Genomic DNA, 22,621 nt, shown 5'->3' on the forward strand with positions numbered 1-22,621 from the left:
GTATTCTAGTTCTGAGAATTTCTCTCTAATTTATTATTAAGCTTTATAGATAGACAAAGACAAATTTAATTACACATTACTTATTAAAGTTCTGCCTATACTGGCATACCTAATGTTTACCATCCCTTATGCCTTTCAAAATTAGGTATATTACAAAAATTCAGTTCGTCACAGTAATATATATTAATGTACCGTAAGATACCGAAATATGTATTATAGTATAGCTAAGCACCACACACGACAACGGTACCAAAATATATATCGCTGTCTGTCTAGCACCTACATTGAGAGAGACGAAATATACCAAAATATATCGTAATTCGTAATATACCGAGGTATATAATTAAGCATCTTAAGATATCTTGCTAAAAGATATCGTAATACTAATATACCAAAATATATATTATAGCTTCGTGTGTGGGCTCTGTCTGAAATAGTACGTAAAATATATCCTTGCTGTGAGATATCTTTAGGTATATTATCTCTCCGTGTGTTGTGACGGGCTTAAAATAGGCCTCTCCTTTAATTTAGACTCTAGAAGTCTAGACTTATATGACTTTGCTTATTTTAACCGAGTGATGTTATCTATTATAAAGTATTACATAATATGTATATTTCGTCAGTTAATTATATTGATAACAATGTGGTTTGTTAACCCACTCGCTAACATTATGTGGATTGTGTTGTGATCATTGTGACAAAAAAAATGAGAAGTCAACATTCTCTCACCTAAACTATGACCAAACCGCGTAACAAGAAAATCGAAATAAACCATTTAACAAAACCCATCCGTATATCTACTTCGCTCGGTCTTCAACCATAAGAACGAGACAGATGCCAAAGGGCAATACAGCAGAAGTAATAATTTGGCCGCCAACGCCTCTGGAGAGTACTTGCGGGAATGATTGGTCTGATGAATAAAAGATCCGTCAATTTGTGTAATACGCGGACTAAGGCATTGTCATCGCTGTATTTAAACCAGTGTAGAAATGACCTCAATGCCTTTAACATTAAAAGCACCAGAGATCAAAATATATACTGGTTTTTAAGTCAATTTGATCCGGGAACGAAGGTAATGAGTCCCGGGATTATGCGACACTCAATTTGTGGTCCCGATGTCGAGACATCAATTATTTTTGCGTTTACATAAACAATGGCGACGGAAGAAAAGCAGATAACGGCTGCTTATCAATTAATGTTAATGCTTTAAGAAGTCGTTATGGACCGAAAAGACTACATAATTCACGAAGTATATAGGTACAAATGCTTATGTACATAATCCGAAAGAAAAGGAAAGATAACCGAGAGTTTGATATAATGAATCAAGTGAGTGTAGTATCTTTGATTTGAGTAATATTTGCTTAAGGAATACCAGATTATACTTAGACGTGCATCTAATACGAGGATTGGTTGTATCACTGCCTAGTACATAATATGAATAAAAAACCCTTGCTGAGATTTCAAAAATAATAGTAAAACTACACTCTCTTTTGAGGAGACAATTGCCAAAATAAATTATTCAATCCGTTTTGGAGATAATTAAGAACATTTATTATCATTTGTATGCACAAAATATATTAGAACGTTTTCACACTAAGGATTAAAAAAGAATAACCGCCTTTTTATTTGTATTTATTCATTGTTACATTTTTATAAGGAGGAATCGAGGAGGTTGACTGGTAGAGAATGCCCCATGGCATTAAGTTCGCCTTTTGTACATTAAGTTTTTCTTTTGTGCAATAAAGTTTTAAATAAATAAATCGATGTAAAGTGTTATTTACTAATATACTATTCGTTTGTGTACCTGTTCAAGGGCGACTAAATTAATAACTAAGTGGAAACCCAAAAGATACTAAGAGGCAAGCCAAAAAACGGTGAAAAGACTGAGTGGAAGAGGATCTTCAATAATGGGAAAGTACACAAATTGGAGGAAGGAGGCAAAAGACCGGAGCAAGTGCATGTAAAATCACTTTAGAGGAGGCCAAGGTCTAAGACCCACAAAGGGTTGTATCGCCACAGAAAAGTAAGCACGTGCCTCTGAATCTCTGATACACCAGATAAATGGTTTAGAAATTTGAATTTTATGAACAATATACCATCTAATATCGTTTATATCGGAACTCTGCACACATCCACGCGAGCCGTCTGACGCACGTCTGGCGCACGCGGAAGGGTTGGCGGGCCGAGCCCTGCGAGGGCTGCGACTGATCGCCGTGCGATTGAGCAGAAACGCGAATACTGAAGCCAAATGATGGATCTACCCGTTCTCTACAGATAGAAGCTTTTACTTTTATTATTTAATGTAAAAAGCAAATCGGTTTGAAGACTTAGTGTATTGATAAAATCTATCATCAGTTGCGCTTTTTTAGTCATAACGTGTCACGTGTCATGCTCGTTTTTAAATATTTGCTACAAAGTGACAGCTATGATGACAGACGATAAAAGCGCGAGAAATTATGATATTATATGCTAGATATTGTCTACCCACATCCCATCGCTGTTTAAATCCTTGAAAACACTGATATAGGTACCTGGGCGCCACTGACACGTAAACTCTATGTCTATTCTTCAAATTATTCCAAGCAACAATATCGGTGTGTACCGGTGGTATCACAAATCCTCCTCATAAGTCCCTTTAGTCTAGCCATCGATCATACAATCAAATCAAGCAGGAACGATACTATCAATTAGCGCACCACTAAGTAAAGTTATTAAAACAGCCATCAGCACGGGCTCAGTTCGTCCGGTTTTCCGGGCTCAGTTAAAAGTTGTCCGGTTTTCCAGGCGCCGCCTAACTCACGCAACCTAATCACTTACCCGTAACCACTATATCCGTTTTGCTCAAATTGTTTTACTCCGCTACAATCTACAATAACGTGGAGGGCTTTTATGGAACTGGGAACACTATCTACTTTGTTTATTAGGGCTTGTAGGAATAAAGGTTGTTAAAGGTGGTTCGATTTCCATACAAAAACAATTGCGTTTTATTAAGTCATTACACACAATATGTGCGCATCTTTCTACTTTAGAATATTCGTTTGCTACGTTATCGTTAGATTGATAGTTTTTTTTTTTTGTTTGAAAGACACTGATCCATATATGAATGATAAAGAATAATTGCGCTGTTTTCCTCTCATATAAAACCACAATCTTTAAATAGATTTAACGCAAACAAATGCCAAAGAACAGACAACGAGGGGGATTTATTCTTTTTTTTACATAGGGAGGTTGGGGGTGAAAAACTGGCAAAAATCGTCTTGCGTAATAAATGAATGGCGATGGCGCGGCGCTATAGCAGTATAATTTTAGTGATTTGTTAGATGAGTTTCCCAAACGCAGTTATTCCTTGCAGCTAATTTTCTTTTCGCCGTTATTCATAATCGCAAATTTTCCCACTTTTTAAATTTCCCTGTCTTACTATTTTCCGGTAGCGACTTTCATGACCGCATTTGTTCATAAACGCATTTTTTCAGATTCGTTTTATTACTCTGTAGTATATTTATTGCTCGCAATATTTCCCTAAAGCAATTTTTAACATGCTTGCATTTGTTTACGAACGTGTTTTGTCTTATTCGTTTTGTTATAATTCCTTAGAACATATATTAAGTAAGTTTCTCGGTAAATATAAAGTTATTTAGTTATTTTGTCCGGAATCCTAATAGAATAGAATATCATAACCTGTATACCTATCTAAAAGTTTTGTTCAACTTTTCACATTTGTATTTCCACAACAGTGATGTGTTGTTAAATATATTTATTTTCATGACAAAAATCAAATCCTGTACGGTCAGCTGCAAATGTTATATCGATACAAAATATCGACGTGTCAAAAATACACTACCTTAATGAGGACAATGAGGTTGTGTATACATATTTATGGCGTTCTGATTGTATCCATATTTTTGTAATTGACCATACCTCTTGTTCTTGTCCGCAACAACATACATTAGAAAATTAATACTTATGGATTCTAAACAAATAAAAAAAAAATGATTCCCTTCCCTTTATTCATTTAAAGTATTATGATTATTTTTAACATTTTCAAATCGACTATTCGACCCCACACACCTCTGGTGGGAGAAACAGTGGGAGAAAACGTTTAGGAAATATAGCTACGGAAAAAAACACAACAAGGAAAAAAAAGAATTCAGAAATTAACTGCAGGTTAAAATTCAGACAAAAAAATATCAGAAAGAGAAGCAAAGCGACTGTAAAAATAAGCTGCAGAACAAAAAAGTGACTAGGATAATCGCTTTCGGGAAAAAATGCGAAAAGAAAATTAGCTGCAAGGAATAACTGCGTTTGGGAAACTCATCTAACAAATCATTTTAGTACGTGTAAAATAGTCGAGGCATCTGAGTTTTGACGAACAAAATATTAAACAGAAGTACCTATATTTCAGAGTAAATGAGAATATAAGCTAAAATCCCGCATGGTGGCCAAATCGTCCGTCGCACGTTTCGCGCGGCGAGCCATAACCTTTGTTTTTTTTTTCAATTTCCTGATTTACAGGTTATCCGACAACTCTCTAAATGGTCCAAATCTTCACAGTCAATAATGAAACCATTAACATCCCTAGGCCGGGTCACTCCTATATTTGTCGTCTGACTCGTGTCGGAGTGGTTACGCAAGGGCACGAGTTCAGAAGTCAGGTGTTGGTAAACAGTGGCCGTACGGGCGGCACGGGCCCCGCCGCGTGAGCGGGCCGAAGGCCGACTTATCGCGGGAGTGAGGTTCGTTTAAGAAACCTTTACAAATTAAAAGTATCAAGTGAAGTAGGTATTTGACGGGAGAGTTTATCGTTCATTGTAATAAGGTATAATTATGTGATCTCAAGGGATTGTGTTAAGGGGGTTCAACGCCAATGACCTTCGATCTGAATCCCTTAGTTTTATAACGTTTTTTGTAGCTTATCATATTAACAGCAGCGGCTGTAGGCAGTATAGTGTCACATATTTATTTCAAAGTTCACCGTCTTCGAGATATTTGGCATCAAAGTTGAACAATTTTAGGCCAAAAAACTGGTTTACTAGCCATAACTTCTGTGTAATTAGTTTAAAATTAAAATCTCTGACCAGTTTTTAGAGACGTCGAAGATGAACCCAAATGTGTAGATTTCGTACATGTGAAATCCTTAACAGCAATCGAAAAACGAAAAAAGTGTTTTTTAGACAATGTTTATTAAAATAAATGTCAATTTCTTTCAAAATCCGGCAAACCAGAATGGAGATAAAAGATTAAAGAACCGATAGCCGTTTGTCTTATAATATAATTCTATGGATAATTCAAATGTAGGAGTAACGACTCAAAACTAGTCAAAAATCGATGTAAACCACGGGAAGCCCCTTAAATTTTTTTTATACTACGTCGGCGCAAACTAGGATACGGCCCGCATGACGGTAAGCAGTCTCCGTAGCCTATGTACGCCTGCAGCTCCAGAGGAGTTTGTTGACACTACAATCTGACTTATAGTTAAAAGCAGATGCTAAGGAGATTCAAAAATTACTCCGAATAGTTGTAGCCAATAGTATCGTTTGAAATGTCATACAAATTGCTTAGTTGAGTTAGTTGTAATATGAAAGAATTATTAATATTAAAAAACGGACAAGTGCGAGTCGGACTCGCCTACCAAGGGTTCCGTCCACCGTTTCAGACGGCAGACGGGTAGATATTCTGCAGCATATCACACGTATACTATAATGTAACTCAGTCGGGAAGTGGTGCTCTACCCGCCGCCCGCTGAGCGCTGCGGCCGACCTACATGTCAGTCATCGCTAGCCGCGGACATTTATATTCAACCCTGCTATTTCAGACGAGAAACGGGTAGATATTGTGCGTCATATCACATGTATACTATAATGTAACTCTCGGTCGGGCAGTGGTGCCCTACCCGACCCGCCGCCCGCCGAGCGCTGCGGCCGACATCTATGACAGTCAGTCATCGCCAGCCGCTGACATTCATATTCATCCCTGTTGTTTTAGACGGGACGGGGTAGACAATGTTTAGTATTGTGTAGGTAAAGAGTATGAAAATTACGTTGTCTCTAAAATTAGGTAAAGCCTCAAGCGTTTAAGGTCAATAATTTAGGCGGGCGAGCTACTGAAAAGTAGATTAAATAGAATTTCTATAAATCTCATGTTATACATACCTATTCAATGACACAATGGTAATTGAAGAATAGAAGTTCAAACGACATAGGTTAAAGGCTTATTCACATAAGTATTCAATATAACCTAACAATAAATCCTAGATTTTTAATCAAATGTAATTATACGGTCAAAGAAGTTAATTTCTGCGCCACTTTGTACCTTGTCACTGTGACAATAATTTGAGAATACCAGCTTCCACATTAATATGATTGTGGCAAGGTAGTCAAGGTACGAAGTAGCATGGAACTCAAATTCCTTGACTGAAGCTAAAGTAAAGCTTAGGTTTTATTTTTTTATTATGGCAACAAACAGTCATTACATGAAAAGATACAATAAATGGACTACGGTGAAGACAAACAGTGCCGAAACATTTTTCAAGTTATATTGTGGAAACATAGGAGTTGATACTGAGTGGTAAATAGATTCATCGTGCAACACAACATATAGCTTTACAGCATGTAAACTGATCTATTACTTTGTATACATATACACCGTGTCCAATAAGTTCGAATACAGTTATGATCCTTAATGAAATAAATGTACGCGTAGTTTATGTTATGAAAATTATATTAAATGAAAGCCACGTACATTTATATACAATATTTACAACAAATGTTTTGGAATTACTCCACCTTTAACTTTTTTTACAAGTTTCAAACGTTTCTCAAAAGAGTCACAAGCGGCACGCACCGCATCCATCGGCATATCGTCCCAAATTTGCACGATAACCTTTTTAAAATGGCTCAGGTTTGCGACTTTATAATTATTTAGCTTCGAGAGCATGTATGACCATACGAAATAATCTAGTACGTTTAAATCTGGAGAACTTGGTGGCCATTCATTTTTCGGCAAAAAATCGGTCAAATTAGCCTTGCACCAAGCTTGAACAGCGTTTGCCGTATGCGACGGAGCTCCGTCTTGTTGGAAAACATAATAATCGTCTCCAAACATATTTTTTAAATTTGGGGCAACATTTTTCTCCAAAACCTCCGATTTATAGTATGCCGCATTGATTTTAACGCCTTTATCAATAAAAACTAGAGGCAGTTTGCCCCTCTTACAAAGAGCACCCCAAACCATCACTGATGGTGAGCTCTGGAACCTAGGCACATTCTTTTCATACTCTGGAATGTCTTCTATCCGTGCTGCCCACAACCGGTCGTTCTGGGCGTTATGAGGCTGCTCTAACACAAAGAGTTTCTCGTCCGAGAAAACAAATTCGTCACCTGCGTGCCAAGAAAGTATGGTGCTACATCTTTCTACTCTCTTTTTCTTGGTTGCATCTGAAATGCCATGTACTTTTCGTTTTTTATAAGCATGACATCCAAGATCTTTTTTCAATATATTATGTACAGATCCCCTGGAAATTTTCAGATCAGCAGCTAATTTTCTAATAGAACGGTGTTTTTTTCCGCCGAATTCGCTCTCTTATAGCCTTTACCACTTTTTCAGTTCTAGCTGAGCGGGGCCGACCGGATCTTTTCCTGTCCTCTGTAGAAGAGATCTCTTTATACCTTTTTATAGTAGTATAAACCAGATTCCGTTTAATTCCATGGGGTTGTAACGCCTTGAATATAGCACATGGCCTGTCGCCTTTAAGGAATTTTCTAATAATTTCTTCACGAACGTACTTCATCGTGTATTGAAGCCAAACTAAAAATACGTGACTTATGAAATTATAGTACTATGTTTATGTCAATATACTTTTTAAATTAAAATAAGAATTTTATAGCCAGCGATCCGTATGTCTATACAGCAAGTGCTAAAAGTTTGTATTCGAACTTATTGGACACGGTGTATGTATATAATATATTTATATTGGAAACCTTCCGCTGTCAGTTAAGTTGCCGAAGTAATCCGGTTAACAGTGTAATTAAATGACAGTAAATAGGAAATATTAAATGATTTCTTACAATCTTTATCCTTATGATATAACACACACACACACACATATATGTATATGTATATCATTAGGTTTTACAATATTCAATGTTCAAATTATCGGGGATTTCAATAAGCAATTACGTATTTCGTTTTTAAAAGTTAAAGTGGATACATTGAAAGGGTTTATATGCAAAAATTGATTATTATAAATTTCAGGCGCACGGGAGAGAAAACAATTTTTTATGTATTTTTTCTTCAAGTGGGGGGGGGGTGAAAATAGATATTTTTTACGTGAGGAGCAAGCTGGACGATTACTAGACGAAAGCCTTATTTTAGATAACAAAGTAGGAGAATCGATAAAATTAATAATTTTGTAAACTTTTACTAGTACACTACCTAACAGTCAAACTAATAATCAGCTACTTTCTAGTTACTGCAAGACCCGCCTTTACTGGTGTCTTGAGCTTAAATATATTCCTAGGATCGGTATAAAAAGCAGTGAATGCAAAGTGTGTCGCCGGTGACTAAGAAATATGCACTCTCCTATTTCCATATCGCGATGTGATTACTTATTGCGTCGCCGTCTACAATTTCTACAAATGAGATTTGTGCTGCTGCCTTTCGAGTACTAAATTAAAGTATGCGGGGTATGTATTAACTTAGTCTCTAACATTATGTAGCTCCTTGAAAACTTGTAACAGATGCATATGCATTTATTATTAGCTTCTTCTTGCGACTCCGTCTGCGTCGAATAATGATTTCCGGGATAAAAACAATCCTATAATATCCTTCCCCTCGACTAAATTGGTTCAGCAGCAAATTATACCTACGTAGGTAAATCGGAGAAAATAAGTCTATATTTTTTTTCCATGAGTTATACATATACGTTTATGTTAACAACAAGAACTCGTAATGTCCCAGTAAATGTAAATCGGTAGAACAAACACTTATAACACTAAACACAGGTAATGAGAAACACAGGTAAGGAGTTACGAAAAACAATGAACGAAACAAACGTTGAAAAACTAAATAAAATCAAGAATTGTGTGTAAACTAGTTTCTTTTTCTAATTATGACTCTTGACTGTACCTAACTGATATTTAGCTGTCGGAAACACATAAATACGTTCATTCTACTTTAAAAAATATATAAGAAGTGAAGTAGCACAGCACAAGTGCCAAAAGAAAGTTTCTAAAGGTAAAAGGTTTCTCAATTAACCCGAGTACTTGACCTTTTCATAACTTGGGATTTCCCTATTTAAAAATTTGGAAAGGAGTACAATTCTAAAAGCAAACCAACAATTAAGTATTATGGTTTCGCATAACACAAAAGATGTCGTTTTAGGAGTTCCTTAAATTAAAATTGAATATTTTTATAAAATTATAAAACCCAATTTGGCAACAGTCGTGTATTTACGAGAACGTTCATATACAGGGCGACTGGTAAATCGACCTATTCCTTGAAAGGGGTTATTCTAGAGCTCATTTACAATGTTTTTGGCCCTATCAACTAGGGGTCCAAAATTAATGGTTTTCGAATTATACGAGTTGTAAGTTTTTTCCGGAAAAACGCCATCTTGCGACCTAAAAATGCCAATTAAAAAAAAAGTTCTGCTCTGTTATTAAGGTTATTATTTTTAATAACTTATTAAAACATGCCAACATTTTTACCTTTTCAGAAAGCTTATGAGTTACGAAATTCATTTTTGTAATTTTTACGTGAACTGTCATAAACATTTTTTTGAGGAATCGTCCTTGATGTGAAAAGAACCATTAAAAAATCTTAAACTTTTAATTTCTAACCTTTTATTTTTCAAGACTGACTTAATTTTTAGTCAGTTTTTTTAATTCAAAGTATTGCTGTGTTCACTGGCTACAAGATAAATAACAAGTAATCATCCTAACGCATGTACTTTTTTTTTAATTGGCATTTTTAGGTCGCAAGGTGGCGTTTTTCCGGAAAAAACTTAAAACTCGTATAACTCGAAAACCATTAATTTTGGACCCCTAGTTGATAGGGCTAAAAACATTGTAAATGAGCTCTAGAATAACCCCTTTCAAGGAATAGGTCGATTTACCAGTCGCCCTGTAGATATACATCTGATTACTAAGAACATTTCAAATTCCAAACTGTAGTAAGTAATAAAATGTTACAAAGGTTTTTACGTAAACCAATTTCGAAAAATTGCAACCTGAAACAAGCTCGTTAAAGCCTTTCAAGTCAGAGCAAGCCCCTCATATCACTTTAATAAGATAACTGAAGAGGCAATATCCCGCCATAGAGATTTCGCGTCCACTATGCAGTAAGACACAATGCCTTAATCTCGTACATTATTACGAAGTGGAGACGCTGCGAGACCATTGTGGCGACTGCGAGCCTCTCGACCGCTCTCATTTACTAGCTCCCTGATGACGATAACTCGATTTTTTTCTCAAACGGTGCAAATCTATTCTCCACTTCTCTTTGCAAACCTTTGTTTTCTAGCGTTTTTGCTGCCTAATTAAAATTATGTTAGTAAAAGTCAAAGGAGTATTCCAAAATAAAGCTTTCTGTAGATTATTTTATTCAGTTCTCTATCATGCCGTTTTCTAACAAAACGAAAAAACCAAGAGTAAAACTTTTACTACGCTTTTTTAATTTTCTGTCTTTGAGAATCTAGCGAGATTTTTTTAGTGTTTTATTCATGTTAGAAGCAAGCAAAGTAAAAAGTAAGTCAGGTTAAAAATTTAATAATTCCCGTAAAGGAGGCGGCTAGTGGGACGCTTGAAAGAAACATGGAAGGAATTGCTGGCAGTAGGACACAAGTTTGAATATTACAGGAAATTACATTTACATCGGGATGTATTGAGCTGTCAAAATAAATCTAGCGAACGATTGGATGACGAGTAATTGAAAAGAAATGGGAACAGAATTAGATAAGAATCGTAGAAAATGGAACGAGCCGCAGCTGGCTGTGGGTAAGTGGGTAAAATGGCTGACAAATCCCGCAGGTGTTAGACAATGGTTTTAAATAAAAAATTATAATAAATACCCGTTTTAAAGAAGTAACAATATAAATTCTCAGAAAAGGCTCATCGAAAGGATTAATACAATCGCAGTGAGTACCTAATCTATATCATTTTCTAATGTTCTCAATTAGGAGAAAACAGCTAAGAAATGCTGTTGATGTTTCTTTGAAAAACTTTGCTTGTTGGACTAGTTGCAGGGCTACAATGTTGACGCAGTGAAAAAAGAAACGTAGAACATAATCATAGGGTTCGTCACATACACGATATTGAATGCAGATAATTAAAGATTTTTTTTCTTGCTGGGGAAAAGAAAATCTGCTGCTCCATAACATTTTTGTTGGATTTTGCTGTTGACAGCGGAAGCTGTGGCTTCGTAACAGTAAAGGAAATTAAAATAAGTACAGTTTATTACCCGATACCCATGAACATAACAGATTAGGGAGAATAGCCAAGATGACAATGGTTGATAGAAAACGCCAATCGTAACTGAAATAACCGGCCAAGAGCATGTCGGGCCACGCTCAGTGTAGGGTTCCGTAGTTACTCTTCCGACACAATAAGCTAAACTGGAGCATAAAGTATAGTAAATTGTTAACGAAGGGATGAAACGGTACCTTTCACCCGAGTTAAACAAATAGGCAAATTTGCATAATCAGTACCTAATTAAAGTAAGTCTTTTTACTATGAAGGGAAAACTTTTTGCGATAACTCAAAAACAGCTAAACTAATCATGTCCGCTATAGTTTTCATTTTAGTCTTTCTTAAGCTCTACTTCCACGAGGGGGGGACACATTTTTTTTTCTTTCGGAGCGATTATCTCCGAATATATTCACTTTATCAAAAAATGTTTCTTGAAAACCCCTATTAGTTTTGAAAGACCTTTCCAACGATACCCCACACTCTAGGGTTGAAGAGAAAAAAAAATTCATCCCCGCTTTACGTGTAGGGGAGGTACCCTAAAAAAAATTAAATTTTTAGATTTTATTGTACGACTTTGTCGGCTTTATTGATTTATATATCCATGCCAAATTTCAGCTTTCTAGCACTAACGACCACGGAGCAAAGCCTCGGACAGACAGACATACAGACAGACAGACGGACATGGCGAAACTATAAGGGTTCCTAGTTGACTACGGAACCCTAAAAATGTACGGAAATAGTCACGTGACACGTGACTTTTTCTTTTCGTTTGGCTTGACTAGGGCAGAGTCGAAAAACAATCATGGCTGGCTACTACTACTACATACCAATAAAACCTGTGCTTCTGACACCATAGACCAAGGCTTTGAGAATATTCTGGAGTCTAAGCAAAGGCGTTGCGCAGCCTCGAGTCCAGTCGATGTACATTTTGGCGTTTAAGGCGGTATCATCTGATAAATTTAGGGTCGGTTGCACCAACGGTCTGTCACCACTAAAACATTCGATAAGTGTATTGCATGGGAAATTTCAGTTCTTGGCTGAGTGACGTTCATCAGTCAGTCAATGGTGGTTGGTGCAACTGATCCTTAGCAAACTCGTGTTAGACTCCTTTCGGGAGTTTCAGGACGCTGTCCTACTATGCGCACTATTCTGCGGCGCTCCGCCGGAACACTACAGACTGCACCGTGGCGTTACAACAGCCCTCCGCTTTCACGGCCCCGCCGGCATTATGCCTCTAATGTCACTTAATTTACCGTGGAGCGCCCTCACGTCAATGCAGCTGGTTTAATATAAAAATTTCCCTTTTCCACGTTACTGTTGCCTCTCGAGTGTAAACGCTTGTGGGATCGAATGCGACCACATGTTTAAAGTGACTCATTTATTTAGCGGTAATCATAATTTTAATGTTTACGCGACTCTCGTGCAACATACGAGGGCCTCTTGCGAACGACTTGCTGTGCAGAAATGGTTTAAATTAAACATGTATTTAGAAAAAAAAGCCAAAATTTTACTGAAACCCTGGAATTCATTTTCCTTTATCCCAATCTATCATTTCAACATAATTACCTAACTATTGGTGAAATAGACGACCGTCTGGCCTAGGGGGTAGTGATCCTGCCTATGAAGCCGACTGTGATGAGCACGGAGAATCGTTCCTGAGTCATGGGTGTATTCTACGTATTTAAATATTTATATATCTTTGTCTGAGTACCCACAACACAAGCCTTCTTGACCTTACTGTGGGGCTTAGTCAATTTGTGTAATAATTTTATTTATTTTTTAATAAATAAATAAATATTATAGGACATTATTACACAAATTGACTAAGTCCCACAGTAAGCTCAATAAGGCTTGTGTGTGATTAATGTCCTATAATATTTATTTATTTGAAAAGTTTTATTACCAAATAAATATAAGCTACACTCGTACATACGCGTCGTGCGTACGCTATACTCGTAATACATAATACAAAACCCGTTCTTTATTTTTTCAGACGATTTAAAAAGCTTAAAAAGAGTCACAAAATTAAATCTCGATTAAGCTCAAAGGAAAAAATAATGTGTCATTTTAAAGTAAAAGGTAACTATAGCCGGTTTTCAATAAGGAGCTAATAAAAATCGTTTTTATCTACACCCGATGTTGAGTTACATTTACCTGAAAAAGTCTCAATCTCGACGTCCCATTCTGCGTGGGACTTATATCGGCCGTTAAAAGTATCATGTCAGCTTTAATACCAAGGCGGAAAACGGACAAAGGCACATTAAATCATTATAACCGAGAAATAAACTTATCGCTGACGGGAAAGGGCCATTAATTGGTTATTTTCTGCCGACAAGACGTATTGACTCAGTATATCTTGCCAATTTATTTGTAGGTACTAGTTTCGGATTTAAGGATTTTGATTATTTTCGATATAGGTATACCATAGAAAGCTAAAACATGAAACTTTTCGTAGAGAATTAATTTGAGCCTCGGTTACATCGGTTCATAGATTCTCTACGGGTGTTCTACTGTTGTCTCTCATCTCATTTCTTAAAACCCATTTGATAAACAGATGGTATTTTTATCCTTATCATATTAACTGTAAGCAGTGCCGGATTAAGACATTTTGGTGCCCTAAGCATTTCTAGACCATGGTGCCCCCTCATCAAGATTACATTGAATTTTCTTGGTAAATTGAGTGACGTTTATTGCCGCATTATTGCTGAGAATAGAATTTTCAATCCGTCACATCATTTTATCACCGAAATTGACAGTACTGCAGCAGTAATGTTCCAACAGTAGGTTAGGTCAAGTGTAAGCAAATTCGAAGTCCGTGCTTCGCATAAGGGCGGAGGCCGAGCCGACCATTGTCCAATTGTAAGCGAAGACGTAAGACATAGGCCGTACTCCGCACAGGCAAAGGCCGAGCTTCAGTAGGGGCCACGGGTACCAACGGCCACAAAATCACAAATGTCTTAAATAGCAAATTATTGTTTACGAAAACGGGACTTAATTGGGTAAGTTTTAAAATTACCTCTGACCAGACGTTTCAAGACGGCGTTGTCCCCATGGTCTCGGAGAAGACTGGGTAAAGTCGACATCATTATCTTGACGTTGGAGGTAATTTTAGAACTTAGTCAAACGCGATTAAGTCCCGTTTTCTTAAATAATAATGTGTCACAATTAGGCCAATACAATTTTTTCGAATTTGGACCTAAAAATACGTATAATCCGAGTTTGCTCCATTCCAGGAGGTGTGCATAAATGTTTCCTCTTTTTCAGTTTTTTGCTTGTAAATCGAAAACGGTACGGCCGAAGGAAAATTTGTTCTAATTAAAGTATTATTAAAATTTATATCTGAGGATTCGAAATGTAATTTAACTATGTTCTTGCAATAAAATATATTGATTGATTGATTGATTTAAGGTACCTTAATATGTATTCGTAGTAAATTGTAGAAAAAGGTCGACATTTTTTATTTTTGGTAAAATCATGTTAATAATCAGAAAACGCTTTCTTACCAGTGTCTGATCCACCAAGTGCTATTGTAATTGATAGTGGGTTCCTTCTACATCGAGTGGTTTGGCAATCCAAAGGAAAAAAATATCTCCTAAGGATCCCAAAATATGACACCTCCTGGGATCGAGCAAACTCGGATTACACGCATTTAGGACCAAATAAATGTATTAAAACAATTTCCAGCTTGCTGGGAATTAATTCCTCAAAACGCTATTTTTTATCTAATTTGATTGGCCTAAAACGTGAAAATCAGTGTTTTTAAAGGAAAAGTCTAAGGCTAAACGCGCAGAGCGTTCGGTCGGCGCTTACGGATGAGGCCAAAGGTCGAGCTGGAAGAAAGCAAGGCTTGAATTTGAACAATGGCGAGGTATGAATAGCTGGACGTCCGGAGCGTCCGATCGCGGCGCGTTATCATATAATACAACCAATGGCGAGGTGTGAGCAAGGCAGCCCAGCTGAGAGAGAGGACAGCATGGATTTGGATCCATGGCCAAGCGAAAGTGAGACAGTTTGCATAAAGTAGAAGGCCTGGCGTCGCATAAGACCTAACGCCGAACTGCAAAAGAGTGGCTTGAAATCACGGTCCTCCTACTGCTCGGCTTTGGCCTAACTCGAAAGCGCAACTTGATAATGCTTTTGTTTTTTGGCCTTCGCGGGGCCCTTTATAACACTTTGACAATTAGGTCGCAGGATCGCGGCTCTGCAGCAACTCGGCCTGGCCATCTGACACATCTGGTGTGCAAGAGAGCAAAATACGCTACAAAATCGGTAAACTACGTCGAGAAAATCGGTTGGCCACAAGCCCGACGGTAAGATTTTTTGGCCATGAGCTGTGATGGCCTCCGCGTAAGGTTGGAGATGTACTTACGTGTTCTCACTCTCTTACGACCCTTCGTTATTATCAGATGGGTACTTGCACACGTATCAAAAAGTTTCGTGTACATAAGTATTACACTACGACTGCGATGCTGATGCAGCCTGCGCGTTTTTTTTTCCTTCGATTTTGGTGCCCCCCCTACACGTGGTGCCCTAAGCAAGTGCTTATTTTGCTTAATGGTTAATCCGGCACTGACTGTAAGTACATAGATAGATTAACGTCGCGAGAAGCTAGTCTCAACAATAGTTAAAATGCCTACAATAATCTAAACAAGTTCCTCAAATCTTTATTTTGTCGGAGTATTATAATCTTATTATAAAATACTTATAGTAAAATAATCCTGACAGTTTAGCACAAAAATACCATAAAGTTGATTTATTTAAATCGCTAAACATTGTCTCAAAGTCTACGTGTAGCACAATCGTAATCTTCAAAAGAACACCTCCATTGTTCCCGTTAAGAAGATCAGTACAGATTAACAAAACAAATTAAATTTAATCCAACATACCTTAATCTTAGCTAAACGGCGCCGAATATGAGGAGAATATCATCCTGTAACAAAAGAAATTTAATTCTATTATTATTGTTTCTTTAGAAGTTTCCACATGCGGATAAAAGGCCATTTCGGTAAACAGATTAACAGAGATCAAAAGTTTGTTTCTTTTAATTTTGAGGCAAACGAAAGTACAATAAGCATGAATATTTAAAACAACGTGTTGAATAAAAAGGTAGGATTGCTTAGATACTTTTCCACAACAAGTAATTTTAGAAAAACCTGTACAGTTAGTTAAAATAAATATTATAGGACATTCTCACACAGATTGACTAAGTCTCACAGTCTCAGTCTCAAGAAGGCTTGTGTTGTGGGTACTCATGCAACGATATATATAATATAAAAATACTTAAATACATAGAAAACACCCATGACTCGGGAACAAATATTTGTGCTCATCACACAAATAGATGCCCTTACCGGATTTCGAACCCAGGACCATCGACTACATATTGGGAAAGATTAGGAAGGAAGGACTACCCACTAGGCCAGTGTACAAGTTAATTGCACATGCATCATATTCATCATTTGCCCCATCAGCATTTAGTTTATATAAAAGTGTTATAATTAGTCAATAAGCCCACCTTTTTCATTCAATAAATAATCACGTTCGCTACTATATAAGTGTGCATACCTATCAAGTTATAAGTAATAAAACAAGTTTATCTCAAGAATTCGTCTTTCGTGTTTCACATTAATATCAAGAATCTATCAAGTAAATGTTAGAGTTAGCAAGTACTCTAACAGCCAGACCGGTCGTCGACAAGACAGTTGCATACACTTATTATAAACACTTCGTTCATGTAATAAATTTACCATATTTCTGATATTTCTCATGCATGATTGGTCCTTTGGACTCTTAGGAGTGTTTTAGTTCAAACTTTTATTATTGTTTGAAGTATAATCCAAGTTTTAACTGATTAGTTAGACCTAGACCATTCTTATAAACATATATTGGGTTTTGTGTTATTCAGAGTATTGAAACACTGTCATTTTATCAATATCGTAACTAATTATAACAGATTAATGGCTTGTTTTTTAGTTAGATTTAATAAAATTTAACTAGATTTCAATAAAAGCTTAATTTCGACTAAAGCACTAAATTTCACTACCATCCAACCGTTGCACCGTCATCTTGCGTGCATAATGCATTCACGGCAATTCGTGGGCATCTATTATTTAGGCGCACAATCAGCTAATGGCCGCGTTGATCCTGTTTGCGGAGCCATCGACTGCGCGCCGCGGTTTTAACATCACAATAAATAGACGGTTGAGGAAAGCCTTCAATGTAAACGACGTAGTGGTCGGAAATTGTTTTGGTTTTATATTTAGAAAGAATGCTTGTGCTGCTGTCGAGTCTGCACCGCTCGTCTAAATCACAATCATAATTAATGTAATTATGTAGGTTTCTATGCAAGATGACAGCTATCTCTGCAGCTTACTGTACCTTTAAAACAAGCCTTTATTTTAAAGTGGGACTTGTCCATTTAGTTGATGTTGTTATTAGGGTTCAGAACCGGGAAATCCCGGTCTCGAAAGTACCGGGAATTCCCGGTTCTTTTGTCAGTAAAATGGAACCGGGAAACCAAATTTGATTCCCGGTTCTTTCGGTACTTTCGGGAATTTTATTTTTATTAAGCGATTCACACTACTATTTACTTATTTACTCTTACTTTAATTTTCCACACTTTCTACTATTCAAACATTCAAAACTAACGTTTTAAGGTCCTATTATAGAGAAGAGAGAGCTAAAAGCTCTTAAAAAGCTAAACTTTGGTTACGCCATATTTTATGAATAGGTAGGTACTCGGAAAGAGATATTATTTTTAAATATTTTTTGGTAAAAGAGTTTAATTTTGTTTTCTTTGAAAAATGTTTAAGATATTTATAAATATTTAAGGAATCTCAGGTGACTGGCTAATTTTTACCATTTTATTGACAGTTAACACTTACTTAAGAACCTAACAAAAACACTGTGATTGATTATAGTCTGATTTATATATAATAACTTACTACTAGGTATGAGAATAGAAAATAGTTTAATTTTGTTGCTTTTGAAAAATGTTTAAGATAATTCTAAATGTTTAAGGAATTTAAAATGACTACCTAATTTTGACCATTTTATTGACAGTAAATACTTAAGATCCTAAGAATAACACTGTGATTGAAAATAGTCTGATTTATATATAATTACTTTGACGACCGGTTTGGCCTAGTGGGTAGTGACTAGTGTTTTCGGAACCGGTATTCTTTTTGAGAACCGGGAATTTCGGTACTTTTGTATTAAGGAACCGGGATTTCCCGGTTTTTTCGGTATTTTCGGTTCTTGCTAGTTTTTGTCATAGAAAACAAGGGTTATGCTTCAAAAGTAAACTAAAATTCTGTATTCAAGTAACTTTAATTCGAAATTTTTTCTTCTATTTTCTGTTCTCATACCTAGTAGTAGGTAATTATATATAAATCAGACTATAATTAATCATAGTGTTATGTTATTGTTAGGTAATAAAGTAAGTATTTACTGTCAATTAAAGGGTAAAAATAAGGCAGTCATCTTAGATTCCTTAACATTTAGAATTATCTTAAACATTTTTAAAGAAAACAAAATTAAACTATTTTCTATTCTCATACCTAGTAGTAAGTAATTATATATAAATCAGACTATTGTCAATCACAGTGTTATTCTTAGGATCTTAAGTATTTACTGTCAATAAAATGGTCAAAATTAGGTAGTCATTTTAAATTCCTTAAACATTTAGAATTATCTTAAACATTTTTCAAAAGCAACAAAATTAAACTATTTTCTATTCTCATACCTAGTAGTAAGTTATTATATATAAACCAGACTATAATCAATCACAGTGTTTTTGTTAGGTTCTTAAGTAAGTGTTAACTGTCAATAAAATGGTAAAAATTAGCCAGTCACCTGAGATTCCTTAAATATTTATAAATATCTTAAACATTTTTCAAAGAAAACAAAATTAAACTTTTTTACCAAAAAATATTTAAAAATAATATCTCTTTCCGAGTACCTACCTATTCTTGACTTACTATATACTTACTTTCCTTCCTAGCAACAGCGAGCGAGTGTAGGTAGTTATTGGTAATATCGAGCGCACCATTAATTTCGCGCGTTATTTATTTTAACGCTGAATTATTCACGTTAATTTTGAATGTTTGAATAGTAGAAAGTGTGGAAAATTAAAGTAAGAGTATATAAGTAAATAGTAGTGTGAATCGCTTAATAAAAATAAAATTCCCGAAAGTACCGAAAGAACCGGGAATCAAATTTGGTTTCCCGGTTCCATTTTACTGACAAAAGAACCGGGAATTCCCGGTACTTTCGAGACCGGGATTTCCCGGTTCTGAACCCTAGTAGTGACCCTGCCTACGAAGCTGATGGTCCCGGGTTCAAATCCTGGTAAGGGCATTTATTCGTGTGATGAGCATGGATATTTGTTCCTGAGTCATGGGTGTTTTCTATGTATTTAAGTATTTATAAATATTTATATATTATATATATCATTGTCTAAGTACCCTCAACACAAGCCTTATTGAGCTTACTGTGGGACTTAGTCAATTTGTGTAATAATGTCCTATAATATTTATTTATTTATTTATTTATTTACTTACTACTAGGTATGAGAATAGAAAATAGTTTAATTTTGTTTTCTTTAAAAATGTTTAAGATAATTCTAAATGTTAAGGAATCTAAGATGACTGCCTTATTTTTACCCTTTAATTGACAGTAAATACTTACTTTAGTACCTAACAATAACATAACACTATGATTCATTATAGTCTGATTTATATATAATTACCTACTACTAGGTATGAGAACAGAAAATAGAAGAAAAAATTTCGAATTAAAGTTACTTGAATACAGAATTTTTGTTTACTTTTGAAGCATAACCCTTGTTTTCTATGACAAAAACTAGCAAGAACCGAAAATACCGGGAAATCCCGGTTCCGTAATACAAAAGTACCGAAATTCCCGGTTCTCAAAAAGAATACCGGTTCCGAAAACACTAGTTGTTATAGTCGAGCAATACTCAGGAAGCATAAGAATTTTGAATAAATAGTTCGACATCAAATATTCCTCCACCACCAGATCGCAATACAAGTAACAATTAGTGTTGGTAATAAAAATAATACAATATGTAAGTAAGTAAATACATTAATACGATCATAAATAAATACGTCAAGGTTTCAATATAACATTTAATTGCAATAATGCCAAGTGTTGCATGTGTTCCGAATTGTGATAGATTAGATAACCGACCTGACAAGATACACGAGCAGTGCCTCAGAAACATTTGTGGAGACTCGTTACTGTAGAATTAGGTTATAAAATAAGCATTTCACTTTTCCGTAGAGAAAAAATAATGTCAACGAGTGCTTATATAAAAAGTGGAAATTAAAACGTAGCAAGATTAACAATTAGTACAAATATTTCTGCAATAACCACTAAACCTCTGGCAAAATTCATCAAGCCCACGGATTATATCATGTCATTCCTTTGTTTCACCCGTTCCGGTGCAAGAGATATAGAGAGACTGTTAGGCTCGAGTTCATGGAGTCCACATATGGACTTAATTTAGTGTTTAAGACTCAAGAGTCTAGACAATAACAAAACTTAAAATTTGTTAGAAATTTTTATCTTTACTTTTTGCAAAAAAAATCAGGACTCCTTGTTTCATGTTGGTTGGGCGAATAAGTTTTATGGTGTGGAAGTATAATAGGATATTTAGAGCTTTAAATATTAATGAGTAATGACACAATATATTTCAGGTACGAGTCCTTTCGAGTCTCCAAAACAAAAAGATTTAATACGGAACCCTAAAAAGGAAGTTAAGAGCTCTGAATTCCATACAGCGCCGACAATTGTAACACGAAGTAATGTTGATTTATTATTTAGACTCATATTTAAAACTCGAGTCCTTTCCTGACTAACATATTCGCAACGTCGGTGCGGGCGGGCTGCGCCGGCGCCGCGCGGCCCACGCCGCCGCCGCCGCGCCGCGCGTCGGCGCGAGGCAAAAAGCCCAGTCGCGGCATTCCGGAGACCGGTCCCTGCTCAATGGAAGCCGAAACGCTGGCTTACGAGTATGTTCACATTGCATCGCGTCAAGAGAACCAGTATATGTTACTAGACGACAATAATACTGTCAATATGAATAGTTCCAAAATACTCTTGGCAGAATTAAGTCCTTAAAATTTCTTACGTAGGTCAAATCAGGAAAAGATGAAATCAGGGCTTTTGCTGATAGCATCCCTGATAGCATGTCAAAATTATGATGGACGGTTCACCGCCCAAACCCAAACGTTTACGCCTAATGTACAGTCAGCATCAAAAGTAGTGGATCAAATAACGTTTCATTCTGTAACAGCTTAACAAAAAGTGATGTCTTTAATATAGAACAACTAAGACTGTAAAAGATATACTTTTGTTCTTCTGGAAGTATTTTTCTTTTAAACCTATAACGAGATGTTCGTGTTGGTCATACTATAAGCGTGTTCTCAACATCTCAGATTACAGATAGTTGTTATGAGTCTCAAGTTACGCGTAAATAAACTGGCTAGCAGAATAACGCTCGTCTGCGTGCAATGGAAATAGATGACCACGGCTCAACAACGCAATGGACTAGTAAAAGTATGGCAATAGACAGTCGCCGTAAACCTTGTGATCAAATAATAAATGCAATAGTTCACAGTAGAGAGTTGATGCGTTGAGAATATGGGCGATAGACGAACGGGCAGCATGTTATCCTTTTTTCAACTGCACATAAAGTTGGAAATAGCATGTCAAAATTATTTCAAACTTAACTCTTTTAAGTATTAGGTTCAAACTAAATAAGGAACCTCAGTGAGGAAATTATAATCTTATTACTGTAATACATGACAAAAAGTAGAATGATGGTAGCGGCTCAGAATATTAAATGGAAGCTTAATGGCGCCGCCTTAGAGACGGGCATCGGCTGTCATTACAGATTTCACAGCGAGTGCTCCTGTCCGATAGCGATAGTCTCATTATCTGGAGGCGAATTAGCTTAAGCAACGGCACTCGATGATTAATTTTAATATGGCATGTTATAAATGCAATTGCTGACACTGGACGTAATTTTGCAAACGGGAACCAAAACCTCGAATAAAAATTAAGTAAATCGAACGCAGTGTTAAAATGTGAAGTAATAATTTGAATTTAGATTACGAGTACGGGTTGGTTCATGT

At 36.1% G+C, this 22,621-nt stretch overlaps 1 protein-coding gene across 1 annotated transcript in view; it reads right to left on the bottom strand.

Moving 5' to 3' along the window:
- Positions 1-22,621, bottom strand: part of LOC133521864 (axin) — a 99,377-nt gene that overhangs the window by 34,531 nt on the left and 42,225 nt on the right. Inside the window, exon 2 of the mRNA XM_061856967.1 lies at positions 16,349-16,392. The gene's annotated coding sequence lies outside the window, so the exon portion shown is untranslated. The remainder of the gene's footprint in view (positions 1-16,348; positions 16,393-22,621) is intronic.

The sequence above is a fragment of the Cydia pomonella genome, chromosome 10 (assembly GCF_033807575.1).
Source record: "Cydia pomonella isolate Wapato2018A chromosome 10, ilCydPomo1, whole genome shotgun sequence".
Lineage (NCBI taxonomy): Eukaryota > Metazoa > Arthropoda > Insecta > Lepidoptera > Tortricidae > Cydia > Cydia pomonella.